The following is a 9,995-nucleotide window of genomic DNA, read 5'->3' as shown; positions in this document are numbered from 1 at the left end:
TATGTTGTATGTGTATGTATAATGTATACATATGTGCATAGGTATAAGTGAGAATCTCCTTAGTTACCTAAAACTCTTTTTTATATATATTTTATATATTTTTTATATATTATTTTTTTTTTATTTATTCTTCTATCTAATTTAACACTGACTCCTTGACACCACCCCCCAAGTATGATATTTTGCGCTATGCCTACCCCAAAAAGTCCCCCACCAAAACCCCTTTAACCTGCCTAAATGTATAAATGACAATACAATTCTTGTTAACTAGCTTCCTGAAGATTTCTCTTGAATGAAACAGTTCTAGTCCTGTAGAAGCTCTTTATATAATAAATATATATATATATATATATAATATATATATATATATATATATTATATTATAATAATTATATATACATATAAAATATATGTATATATATATACATACGTACTTGTGAGCTATGAAAATGGAAAGAATAAAGTGTAAGAGTATAAATGGGAAACAATATAAAAAAAAGTGTTACGAATTATAAATTAGTCCTTCGAAGGTTTCACTTTTATTTTCGTGTTTTGGGACGTAATACGGAAGTAGTGCCAATGTTGCTTTGTTTTAATTTCAAAAATACATATTGACAATCACGGGGTCACATAGTATTATTACAATGTAAAAATTGATTGGATTTGGTTGACCCGTATATATATATATACATATACATATGTGTGTATACATATATATATATGTATATATATGAATATATGTATATGTATGTATAATATATATATGTATATATATTATATAAAAGGGCTTAGTAAAATAAATTACTTTGCCGCATACTGAACTCATTAGAAATAGCAGCTAAAAAACTTTTTTAAAGTTATTTCTAATACTTAAAGAAAATCTCTCTCATATATAGTGTTTGCTTAATTCAACTCACAAAAGTTTGGGGGTAAGGACATCGAAAAATCAAATGCTAAGGTTATTCGAGAACGTACGTTTCAAGATTAGTCAAAACAACATTTCTATCATCGGCTCAGAAAATTCTGGTTTGGATTTGGAACACTGAAAATAAGAACATACCCTTTCGAAGATCTGCTCCCAACTAACAGTGCCAACAAATTCAAATAAGCAAGCGAAGAATCTCTGTTCTCCCCTTTCCACCAGCGTGGGTTAAAATCATCAAACACTATGCTTATTTCGGTAAAATCCGAAGCATTAATCAGAGGGAGATTAATTATAATTTCAACAATTGAGGGCAAAATTAATTAATTATTAATCAATTTACCAAGTGTTCAGTATGCAAAGGGACCATTCAAGGCGAATTCAAATTATTACATTATATAAAAGGGCTTAGTAAAATAAATTACTTTGCCGCATACTGAACTCATTAGAAATAGCAGCTAAAAAACTTTTTTAAAGTTATTTCTAATACTTAAAGAAAATCTCTCTCATATATAGTGTTTGCTTAATTCAACTCACAAAAGTTTGGGGGTAAGGACATCGAAAAATCAAATGCTAAGGTTATTCGAGAACGTACGTTTCAAGATTAGTCAAAACAACATTTCTATCATCGGCTCAGAAATTCCTTGGTTTGGATTTGGAAACACTGAAAATAAAAACATACCTTTCGAAGATCTGCTCCCAACAACAGTGCCAACAAATTCAAATAAGCAAGCGAAGAATCTCTGTTCTCCCCTTTCCACCGCGTGGGTTAAAATCATCAAACACTATGCTTATTTCGGTAAAATCCGAAGCATTAATCAGAGGGAGATTAATTATAATTTCAACAATTGAGGGCAAAATTAATTAATTATTAATCAATTTCACCAAGTGTTCAGTATGCAAAGGGACCATTCAAGGCGAATTCAAATTATTACGTTATATAAAAGGGCTTAGTAAAATAAATTACTTTGCCGCATACTGAACTCATTAGAAATAGCAGCTAAAAAACTTTTTTAAAGTTATTTCTAATACTTAAAGAAAATCTCTCTCTCATATATAGTGTTTGCTTAATTCAACTCACAAAAGTTTGGGGTAAGGACATCGAAAATCAAATGCTAAGGTTATCGAGAACGTACGTTTCAAGATTAGTCAAACAACATTTCTATCATCGGCTCAGAAATTCCTTGGTTTGGATTCGGAAACACTGAAAATAGAACATACCCTTTCGAAGATCTGCTCCAACTAACAGTGCCAACAATTCAAATAAGCAAGCGAAGAATCTCTGTTCTCCCCTTTCCACCAGCGTGGGTTAAAATCATCAAACACTATGCTTATTTCGGTAAAATCCGAAGCATTAATCAGAGGGAGATTAATTATAATTTTAGTTAGTTGGGAGCAGATCTTCGAAAGGGTATGTTCTTATTTTCAGTGTTTCCAAATCCAAACCAAGGAATTTCTGAGCCGATGATAGAAATGTTGTTTTGACTAATCTTGAAACGTACGTTCTCGAATAACCTTAGCATTTGATTTTTCGATGTCCTTACCCCCAAACTTTTGTGAGTTGAATTAGCAAACACTATATATGAGAGAGATTTTCTTTAAGTATTAGAAATAACTTTAAAAAAGTTTTTTAGCTGCTATTTCTAATGAGTTCAGTATGCGGCAAAGTAATTTATTTTACTAAGCCCTTTTATAATGTAATAATTTGAATTCGCCTTGAATGGTCCCTTTGCATACTGAACACTTGGTGAAATTGATTAATAATTAATTAATTTTGCCCTCAATTGTTGAAATTATAATTAATCTCCCTCTGATTAATGCTTCGGATTTTACCGAAATAAGCATAGTGTTTGATGATTTTAACCCACGCTGGTGGAATGGGGAGAACAGAGATTCTTCGCTTGCTTATTTGAATTTGTTGGCACTGTTAGTTGGGAGCAGATCTTCGAAAGGGTATGTTCTTATTTTCAGTGTTTCCAAATCCAAACCAAGGAATTTCTGAGCCGATGATAGAAATGTTGTTTTGACTAATCTTGAAACGTACGTTCTCGAATAACCTTAGCATTTGATTTTTCGATGTCCTTACCCCCAAACTTTTGTGAGTTGAATTAAGCAAACACTATATATGAGAGAGATTTTCTTTAAGTATTAGAAATAACTTTAAAAAAGTTTTTTAGCTGCTATTTCTAATGAGTTCAGTATGCGGCAAAGTAATTTATTTTACTAAGCCCTTTTATATAATGTAATAATTTGAATTCGCCTTGAATGGTCCCTTTCATACTGAACACTTGGTGAAATTGATTAATAATTAATTAATTTTGCCCTCAATTGTTGAAATTAATGTATATATATATATGAATATATGTATATGTATGTATAATATATATATATGTATATATATGAATATATGTTATACATATGTGTATATATGAATATAAGTATGTATGTATAATATAATATATATATATATAATATTATATATATATATATATATCTATATAATATATATTATATATATATATACATACATATTGGGATATCGGGAGAGATTGAGAGTGAGAGAAGGAAAGAAAGAGATGAATCTAAATTCAGTGAGTGTTAAGCACCAGATCATGAAACTGACCGTGGAACAGCATCTTAGTTATACCATATATATAAAGGACTGCTTTTAAATAATGAGAGAACTGCTTCCAAATAAATACAGATAAAACTGACGTAGTCCATCAAATGGACATCTTAAATACTTTTATTTGTCTGTGATTTTCTAGATTTGCGAAAGATTAATGAATGAATATGTCTTTAATGAGAAACAGGTGAGGAGTTCGAAGTCATTTAGGGGAACCAAGAATCATTTCTTCATCTTTCTATTAGGACTATCATCAATATTTATGAAGAGGTATTTTTTTTTGTATATTGCAATAGGAGACTATGCTTAGTATTGAGTCATCCCGTTATAGACAGACATTATATAAATTCTCCTGGTGAGATGTGATACTGCTTTCTAGTGTCAAGATGACTCGAGTATTGTTAGTATCTTTAAAATAATTCTTTTCGAAGCGGTGAATGAACGCATAACATATAATGCCCATACACAAAACGTAATACTGACAGACATCATTAGTGTAGCTTTTATAGAAATTCGATACATTATGCTTGTATAGATGAATATGAAATTCTTGATATGCGATATTCATCATAGAAACAGCTGCGCTTGCTAAATTAAATGTATCTTCTGAACAGTGGCTTGGGGTTTGAATATACCTATGTGGTCTAGTTATGTTGGTTTTCATTAAGCAACATTTCACCGATTGAGCTAATAGATTCATGTCATCTCCAAGGGATAGGGAATTTACTGGGAATAATTTTGACTGTCGTACGTTACTTTAATTTAAAACATTTCGAAGATTGGGCTCTCGTGGGAATTATAAACACCTGCATTTAATTTCTAGATATGCAACAATGATTACGAGTAAAGAGATAATTCTGTCATCAAAATTCCAATAGCATACTCTATCTAAAAGACGGTCTGCGCATTAAGGTTAGGCTTTTTGTTTTCGAGGAGCAAGGATTTCTTCTGGCAAATTACGTCTTGTAATCTTACGTCAGTAATACAGACGCAAGCGTTATGCATTCTGTGGTCAAGTATATTGTGTATACTTTGAATACCGTTGTGAGCATTAAGATTATTTAGAAGGTATGATGATAGTTGTTCACCTACAGTTTTCTATTATATTTTCCACGTGAGAAAGTATATTCTTAATCTCATATATTTCGTTACAGATACTGAGTCAAGTTAAAAGTTTTGAAAATTTGCCTACGTGATAAATTGCGGCCTGTATATTGCCTAACCAAAGTAGATCGAAATCTGAAAGGTAGCCGTCACTAGTTTCATGCTAGCTGTTCCCTACCTATGAGATTTAAAGCTGCACATATAGACTTGCAATGTAATTTAGTTTGGGAACCTATACTTTACGAGATCGAAGAAGGCCATAACGCTATGAAAGAACCAAAATCATCAGTTTTGCGAATCAAATATCACGCTCTGCTTGGACGATTAGGCAAGTTTAGGTAGTCCTAAAACTGTGAATTACGAGGCTGTGCTCCAAGCAATAGACACACAGGCCCTGAGTAACACTCGAGAATGTCAGGTTGGCTCGGCATAAACTCCAGGAGCTCGAGGAAATTGACTTGATACCATCCCCAGCAAATAGCCTGGAACTGTCTGATTATTATTTGTTCCGAACCCATCCATGCATCCTGCACTCGTGACTTTTTATCAACGAAAGGAGTTGGAAAATTTAGAGAAGGAGGTCGTCTTTGTTTCAAACAACAAGAAGTGTCATCAGATTTTTATCAAAGAATTGACAGGAAAGTGGAGTCAAACGATGGACTATAAATGCCTTTACCTTGAATGATAGACTGCTTTTGTTGTAACTTTACGAATAAAGCAAATACGTTACCAAAATGTTGCAACACTTTTGATATAACACAATATTTTAAACGTTATCGGCATTTCTTTCACCTAGAATAAAAGAAAATAACACCTGGATGCCCCTTGATGAATTAAAAAAGTGGCGTTCATTAAACTAGTCTTTAGACAAATGGAAAGCTTCAAGAGGAGTGTAAGCATTGAATGAAACTCTGGATGAAATGATGAAACCACTGTAGGGCAATATTTGACAAAAACATAAGGTCCATAATATGAATATATTCATAAAGAATGCGTTAGAATTGCTCTTAGGGATGGAATATTTCCATTTTTTTAATTTCTTAACATCTCATTCAATACAATTAGGAAAACGGAATATAATTAAAAAGAAAATGAATATAATAATGGCCGTACAAGAGAATAATTCACATTTCTTTTTATTTTGTATTTACCGATACATACACTTACACAATGTACATATGTATGGCGAATTTAATGTGCATTTCGAATAGCGTACAATAAATTTCATCTTCGTGTATATATAATGTAAACATTAATCACATATTTACAGCCGACGAATTTATAAGGTGAAGGCAGTGACAAAAATATTCAATGACTTCTTGTCGTTCTATGAAGCTAGCAATACGTGTAGGAGTAAAGCCGTTTGATATTGATAGATGGTATTAATGTATCTGTTGAAGTGATGCATATCAACAATTCAGCGGGTATGAAATCTCAGAGGTGCCGGAAAGAATCGACCGAGAATGTTCGAGTTAAAATAACTTGAAATTTTTGAATTTTTGAATTTTTGAAAAGTATGTGTGCCTTCTATGTTTTTAGAGAAAACGTTTGCGAATTGCTGGGGGGAAACCACACAAAATAGAATGACCATTGTTTCAGGTGATTTTGTATGTAAATTTGAACTGCAGTAAGGCAGATTTCTGAGTGATTCTTCACCCTACTATCCTTTAAGTTGTTGCCAGTCGTTGAACTGAAAGTACTTAGAGATAATGTAGTATAGAATGGCCGGCTTTATAATACATTCAAATCGTTAAATATATATCTTTTCATCGGGATTTCTTGTACATGATGCTGCCGCCAAAAGGACTTTGATAATTATAGCTACATATTTTTCATGAAGTACAAAGATTGAACATCAAAAATGCCGTACTATTACAATTGATATTTGCTATATATTACAGTTCCAAGGAAAATCATAACGTATGCAATTTTATTAATACGTTCACTGTCACCGGACACGGATTTGCAGCCAGGTAGTCACGTAATATAGGGGGTACTGGTTCATCTTACACGGTTGATAAAATTATGGATGAAGCTAACTTAGTGCAATCTCCGTCACTGTGAACTAATACAACTATATTTGTAAGAAGAAAATGTGCAAAGCAAAATTTGTAAGCACAATCACTCAACGACGAATTGAAAGATGTATATTAATGTAAATCACGTGTGTGTGACTGATTCAAGATGAGTGATTCAAGAAATGGACAGGATGGTTGAAATGTTTGGGATTGTCGAGAAAGGCAACAATGTTTCCCAAAATCGTCTCTGAAGAGAAGTTCACTGGTGTGAGATGGGATACCGTTTCTTAACGGAAGCCGAACCTACTCGCTAAGTAGAATATGAACAAATAAAAATAATTGAAGCTCCGCATGGTTAATGACGACAGCTACAGGGCAAAGCTTGTAGACTTTTCTTCAGGAAAGGGAATTTGATACACTATGTTACAAGTAATCATCATATCTCTATTTCTGCCAGTGTCATACACACATACACACGCATATACACCACACTGAAATATATATATATATATATATATATATATATATATATATATATATATATATATATATATATATATATATATATATATAGGCGCAGTAGTGGCTGTGTGGTAAGTAGCTTGCTAGACAACCACATGGTTCCGATTTCGGTCCCACTGCGTGGCATCTTGGGCAAGTGTCGTCTGCTATAGCCTCGGGCCGACCAATGCCTTTTGAGTGGATTTGGTAGACGGAAACTGAAAGAAACCTGTCGTATATATGTATATACATATATGTGTGCGTGTGTGTGTTTGTTTGTCTGTGTTTGTCCCCCTAGCATTGCTTGACAACCGATGCTGGTGTGTTTATGTCCCCGTTAACTAGCGGTTCGGCAAAAGAGACCGATAGAATAAGTACTGGGCTTACAAAAGAATAAGTCCCGGGTCGAGTTACTCGATTAAAGGCGGTGCTCCAGCATGGCCACAGTCATATGACTGAAACAAGTAAAAGAGTAAAAGAGAATATGCGTGTGTGTGTGTGTTTGTCTGCATTTTTCCTCCCTGTAAATATGCACACGTGTGTATAAGCACACACACACACATATACACACACACACACACACACACACCACACACACACATATATATATATGTAAGCGAACTTAAGCTTCCCTCGTCAACATAATGATAATAGTAATTATAGTGTTAATAGAACAGACCAAGCCACTCAGTCTCTAACCTTTACTCTGACAGTATTACCCCCTCCATTCCTGAGAATAATCTCCACAATGCACGACCATGTAATTGCTGTCGTGGGACCATCTGTCCTCTACAAATTCATTGCATAAACTCTAATGTAACTTATAAATGCACTGTCCTCAACACGTTACACAATTCTACAACCATATATATATGGTCAACTATAAATTTTAAACAGCGTGACGCTGCGCATCTCAATTCTTTTACATACAAGAAACAAAGTAAAAACGCATCGCTCACCAGTCACATACATCATCTTAAAAATATAAATATTTCCTATATCTTGTCATGGTCCATAGTAGATTAAGGCTTTGCATACCAAGGTCAATGCTCAGCCCGTCAGCTATGTCATAAAGAGGCATTCTACGTACATATTAAAACAACGCTTCAGTTCTACTAAATAAATATTACGAGGCTGTAGGTACATGCAACAACATCTTTTTCCATACCTTCAAATTTTACTGCAAACCTAAATGCAACCTATATAACGACAAAGCACATATCCCGAACACCATTTAGATAATCCCAACTACCTTATTTGATATTCCATTAATTTTTAACTCTCAAAAATTGGGACATGCATATTCGTATGTATACGAATGTGTGTGTGTCTGTCTAGATCACTAACTACTGCACATTCTTTATATTCTCTCCTTGTTTATTTATGTGTTCCGTTCTGTGGAAGAGCGTAGACTCGAAACGTTAAAAACCTTTTTCACTTCCCGAGCAATAAACAATGGCATCTCCTTTTTGTCTGCACCACCGGTTTTCGTCTTTTATTTTTTGTTTTCTTTGTCAACCCTACCCCATAAGCCCACCCCAACACATTCCTACTCCATCTTCCCTATCCTATCCACACACCCTCTCCCACATACCCCACCCTCTGCCTACCCACATACCCCAAATCTCAGGCGAACCCACACCCCACCCGTGCTTTCCCCACTCTCGCCTCCAACACCTCCCAACAACATCACACCACACTACACCATACAACATTACACATCACATCACAGCACACCACCCACACGCCGGCACTGACCAATTCCCATCCCTACATTTTCACACCTACACATATATACACGCACACGTCCAGACCACCAGCCCTCTTTCACACGCACATACATACTCTCTTATACACGCACGCACCTTCATGTTGGGAGTCATATTTACTTTGTTATCTCCCCTACTTCTTCGCTCTAGTGTGTGACCCTTCTGTCTGGCTGTCGCCATGATAAATCGTTTAGCCACTACACACATTTTTTCTCTCCTTGTTTTTCTGTTTCTCTTCCTATAGAAGAGCGTAGGCTCGAAACGTAAAAGACTTTGTCTATTCCTGAGCGTTATACTAATACATCTGTTTGTCTTGTACACCACCTGTCTTCGTCTTTTGTTTCATTCGTAAACTCCCTATACATATATACATATACGTATACATATATGTATAGAAATATCCATCATATATACGTATATATACAGACGCACGCACCCACACACATATATATTATTGTAACTACTACCAGCTTGCATCTTGTTATTCGAATTTCACGTATTCGATAATCATATTTGATATGAAGTGCGGCATAATTGATCCGTTCGTTATTCATAGTATATGGATAAGTGCCCACAGAAAAAGCCGCTGGTTAAGGTGACAATGAAAGAAAGAGAAGGAAAGGCGAAAATCGATCATTTACTTGTAATGAGAGATGAATATTTGAAGTAGATTGTATATGCTTATGCACCGGTTGACGTTTGGAATTCAAACAGAACTGGAAGACGCCGATAAATTTTTACATGATAAATTGCATAATCAAATTCTCACGATAACTTCGATCATGTACATTTCAAAGAAATTTTCTAGACAATGAATAATACAGGCGATATCCATTTGCAGGATATGCTATATAATGATTTCCTCTGAAACGTAACAAAAAATAATTTACAGATTCCTACATTTTGTAATAAACATAAGAAGAGAAAAATAAATTTAAGTGACATTTCATAACGGTATGCTCTGATGTATTATGTCATTATGTAAATTTGCAAGTGTTCAAATATACTATTATTTTAATTGATAAATTGTTAAGCAACAACCCGAACGGCTGTGT

This window comes from Octopus sinensis, linkage group LG1, assembly GCF_006345805.1.
Source record: "Octopus sinensis linkage group LG1, ASM634580v1, whole genome shotgun sequence".
In the NCBI taxonomy this organism is placed as follows: domain Eukaryota; kingdom Metazoa; phylum Mollusca; class Cephalopoda; order Octopoda; family Octopodidae; genus Octopus; species Octopus sinensis.
Note: the sequence above shows the minus strand (reverse complement) of the source record.